Source organism: Schistocerca serialis, unplaced genomic scaffold (genome assembly GCF_023864345.2).
Source record: "Schistocerca serialis cubense isolate TAMUIC-IGC-003099 unplaced genomic scaffold, iqSchSeri2.2 HiC_scaffold_1183, whole genome shotgun sequence".
Lineage (NCBI taxonomy): Eukaryota > Metazoa > Arthropoda > Insecta > Orthoptera > Acrididae > Schistocerca > Schistocerca serialis.
The window spans coordinates 1-5,000 of NW_026047385.1; positions in this window are offsets into that span (position 1 = coordinate 1).

Genomic DNA, 5,000 nt, shown 5'->3' on the forward strand with positions numbered 1-5,000 from the left:
GCTCCACTCCTGGTGGTGCCCTTCCGTCAATTCCTTTAAGTTTCAGCTTTGCAACCATACTTCCCCCGGAACCCAAAAGCTTTGGTTTCCCGGAGGCTGCCCGCCGAGTCATCGGAGGAACTGCGGCGGATCGCTGGCTGGCATCGTTTATGGTTAGAACTAGGGCGGTATCTGATCGCCTTCGAACCTCTAACTTTCGTTCTTGATTAATGAAAACATACTTGGCAAATGCTTTCGCTTCTGTTCGTCTTGCGACGATCCAAGAATTTCACCTCTAACGTCGCAATACGAATGCCCCCGCCTGTCCCTATTAATCATTACCTCGGGTTCCGAAAACCAACAAAATAGAACCGAGGTCCTATTCCATTATTCCATGCACACAGTATTCAGGCGGGCTTGCCTGCTTTAAGCACTCTAATTTGTTCAAAGTAAACGTGCCGGCCCACCGAGACACTCAATAAAGAGCACCCTGGTAGGATTTCAACGGGGTCCGCCTCGGGACGCACGAGCACGCACGAGGCGGTCGCACGCCTTCGGCTCGCCCCACCGGCAGGACGTCCCACGATACATGCCAGTTAAACACCGACGGGCGGTGAACCAACAGCGTGGGACACAAATCCAACTACGAGCTTTTTAACCGCAACAACTTTAATATACGCTATTGGAGCTGGAATTACCGCGGCTGCTGGCACCAGACTTGCCCTCCAATAGATACTCGTTAAAGGATTTAAAGTGTACTCATTCCGATTACGGGGCCTCGGATGAGTCCCGTATCGTTATTTTTCGTCACTACCTCCCCGTGCCGGGAGTGGGTAATTTGCGCGCCTGCTGCCTTCCTTGGATGTGGTAGCCGTTTCTCAGGCTCCCTCTCCGGAATCGAACCCTGATTCCCCGTTACCCGTTACAACCATGGTAGGCGCAGAACCTACCATCGACAGTTGATAAGGCAGACATTTGAAAGATGCGTCGCCGGTACGAGGACCGTGCGATCAGCCCAAAGTTATTCAGAGTCACCAAGGCAAACGGACCGGACGAGCCGACCGATTGGTTTTGATCTAATAAAAGCGTCCCTTCCATCTCTGGTCGGGACTCTGTTTGCATGTATTAGCTCTAGAATTACCACAGTTATCCAAGTAACGTGGGTACGATCTAAGGAACCATAACTGATTTAATGAGCCATTCGCGGTTTCACCTTAATGCGGCTTGTACTGAGACATGCATGGCTTAATCTTTGAGACAAGCATATGACTACTGGCAGGATCAACCAGGGAGCTGCGTCAACTAGAGCTGAGCAGCCGGCCGCCCGGGAGTGTGTCCCGGGGGCCCGCGCGAACACGCAAGCGTCCGCTCAATTATTCTGCAAACAGGAGGAGGCTGAGCTCCCCTGCACAACACACCTCGAAACCCTCTCAGGTCCCGGCGGCGCGCAGCGCCGTCCTAAGTACTTGGTCGGGTTCGAGAGAGGCGCAATCGCCCGGAGTTAGGCGAGTAGACGCTTTAGGTGCGACCACCCGTGCTCCCAACTGAGCTTGCCGCTGCCGACAGAGGCCCGGGAGCGTGCTTGTCGTGGCATTGCCGGCGGGAGACAACACGCGCCACCTACGGTGACCGGCAGCTCCAACGCCAGCGCCACAGAAGGACAAAAGCCCCACTTGGGTGCCGAAGCGAACTCTCCCAGCACAGCGCACGCGCCAACACGTCCGCACAGCTGCGATACAAACCACCTGCGAGAACCGCTGGGGCGACCGAGCAGCAGACGGCGTCGCGGCGCCGAGCGCCGGGCGGCGGCGCATCCTCAGCGCACACAGTCCTCAATCGGACCAGCACACTGCAGATGGCCACCGCGCTTCGCACCGGGGCCCGCGAGGACCTACTTTGGCCGCAAGGCGCCGCGAGCAGGGGGCGCCGGCGCGCAGCTGCGCCGCCTGCCGCGTCCGTCGGCCGGCGCGCCTGCCACTGGCCGCCCCCACCAGCCGGCTGTAGCGCGTGCGCCCACGCACCGCGCTGCCAGCACGCCGGGCGGCCCCCCCTCACCGGCCGGGGACGGTCCCACCCAGCCACCGCCGCGTATCGCCTCACACCCAGATCCCCTTTCGCGTTCGTGGGCATGGTGGGTCCCCTTTCACGTTCGTGGGCATGGTGGGTATCCCTGAAACAACCGGTTAATAGCTCGACCGATCGTCGCCAACACTGATTCACCTCTAGCGAGAACAACCGCACCACAACGGGTTACCTGTTGTTCATTTGCGTAACGTCACCAGCAAACGTAGACGTCCATCGCCATTTGCAACGAGTATTGCATGCCTGTGTCAGGTGTCACAACACACTACGTCTGCCCACATAGACGCAACAACATGTGCACGCCTCGAGAACACGTGGAAGGTAGCCCCCGTACGTATGCGGTGTCCATTGCGCGAACGACTGTCAGCCGGCCTCTGCAGGATGTCGCAGATGTGGAAACGCGGTGCAACATGCTATCACGGTGTGTGAGAAGAGACGACTACGTCCGAATACACGCTCCACTACATCAACAGACTGCTCATTGCTGATCGCCATCCAGGGCGTCCGTTCCTCCCACACGTCTGAATGGCGTACCACACTGCAATCCAGCTCTTATAGGGAGACGACACGTAGCTGCGTGCACAATATTTGGACTGTATGGTCTGCCGTTGCTAGGCGCAGTCGTCGTACGGTCACACATGTGCCACGATGTATCATTCAGTACATACGGACCAATGTGCAGTACAGTTTGTGGGTTTTTGCGTACATCGGCGGACAGGTGACAGGCCGTACCACAACGTAGGCTGAGTACGTCGGCATGCGAAGGGCATTGAACATGCAAACTTCTCAACGACCAGCTTGCGAAGGCAGGGGGGAAGGGGGGGGGGCATGTACGTCCTGCTGCTATCCACATTACAGTGTATAGCAGGAGCATGTGGAAAGTCAGCAACACCTGCAAGGTGTTTAACATGACGCGATACACAGGGGACCGGGCAGTGCGAATAGCGAACTATATTGCGAGGGTTGCGGTTAGGCAACACTACACTAATTTAACGAGTTGCATAACAATTACAGAGCAGGTTCAGCGACAACGTGCGTCAGGTTAAGGCGCAATATAGGTTAGGTTGAGGCACAATATAGGTTAGGTTAAGGCACAACATGGGTTACGTTAAGGCACAAATTGGGTTACGTTAAGGCACAACATGGGTTACGTTAAGGCACAACATGGGTTACGTTAAGGCACAAATTAGGTTACGTTAAGGCACAAATTAGGTTACGTTAAGGCACAAATTAGGTTACGTTAAGGCACAAATTAGGTTACGTTAAGGCACAAATTAGGTTACGTTAAGGCACAAATTAGGTTACGTTAAGGCACAAATTAGGTTACGTTAAGGCACAAATTAGGTTACGTTAAGGCACAAATTAGGTACGTTAAGGCACAAATTAGGTTACGTTAAGGCACAAATTAGGTTACGTTAAGGCACAAATTAGGTTACGTTAAGGCACAAATTAGGTTACGTTAAGGCACAAATTAGGTTACGTTAAGGCACAAATTAGGTTACGTTAAGGCACAAATTAGGTTACGTTAAGGCACAAATTAGGTTACGTTAAGGCACAAATTAGGTTACGTTAAGGCACAAATTAGGTTACGTTAAGGCACAAATTAGGTTACGTTAAGGCACAAATTAGGTTACGTTAAGGCACAAATTAGGTTACGTTAAGGCACAAATTAGGTTACGTTAAGGCACAAATTAGGTTACGTTAAGGCACAAATTAGGTTACGTTAAGGTACAATATGGGTTAGGTTAAGGTACAATATGGGTTAGGTTAAGGTACAATATGGGTTAGGTTAAGGTACAATATGGGTTAGGTTAAGGTACAATATGGGTTAGGTTAAGGCACAACGTAGGTTAGGTTAAGGCACAACATAGGTTAGGTTAAGGCACAACATAGGTTAGGTTAAGGCACAACATAGGTTAGGTTAAGGCACAACATAGGTTAGGTTAAGGCACAACATAGGTTAGGTTAAGGCACAACATAGGTTAGGTTAAGGCACAACATAGGTTAGGTTAAGGCACAACGTAGGTTAGGTTAAGGCACAACGTAGGTTAGGTTAAGGCACAACGTAGGTTAGGTTAAGGCACAACGTAGGTTAGGTTAAGGCACAACGTAGGTTAGGTTAAGGCACAACGTAGGTTAGGTTAAGGCACAACGTAGGTTAGGTTAAGGCACAACGTAGGTTAGGTTAAGGCACAACGTAGGTTAGGTTAAGGCACAACGTAGGTTAGGTTAAGGCACAACGTAGGTTAGGTTAAGGCACAACGTAGGTTAGGTTAAGGCACAACGTAGGTTAGGTTAAGGCACAACGTAGGTTAGGTTAAGGCACAACGTAGGTTAGGTTAAGGCACAACGTAGGTTAGGTTAAGGCACAACGTAGGTTAGGTTAAGGCACAACGTAGGTTAGGTTAAGGCACAACGTAGGTTAGGTTAAGGCACAACGTAGGTTAGGTTAAGGCACAACGTAGGTTAGGTTAAGGCACAACGTAGGTTAGGTTAAGGCACAACGTAGGTTAGGTTAAGGCACAACGTAGGTTAGGTTAAGGCACAACGTAGGTTAGGTTAAGGCACAACGTAGGTTAGGTTAAGGCACAACGTAGGTTAGGTTAAGGCACAACGTAGGTTAGGTTAAGGCACAACGTAGGTTAGGTTAAGGCACAACGTAGGTTAGGTTAAGGCACAACGTAGGTTAGGTTAAGGCACAACGTAGGTTAGGTTAAGGCACAACATAGGTTAGGTTAAGGCACAACATAGGTTAGGTTAAGGCACAACATAGGTTAGGTTAAGGCACAACATAGGTTAGGTTAAGGCACAACATAGGTTAGGTTAAGGCACAACATAGGTTAGGTTAAGGCACAACATAGGTTAGGTTAAGGCACAACATAGGTTAGGTTAAGGCACAACGTAGGTTAGGTTAAGGCACAACGTAGGTTAGGTTAAGG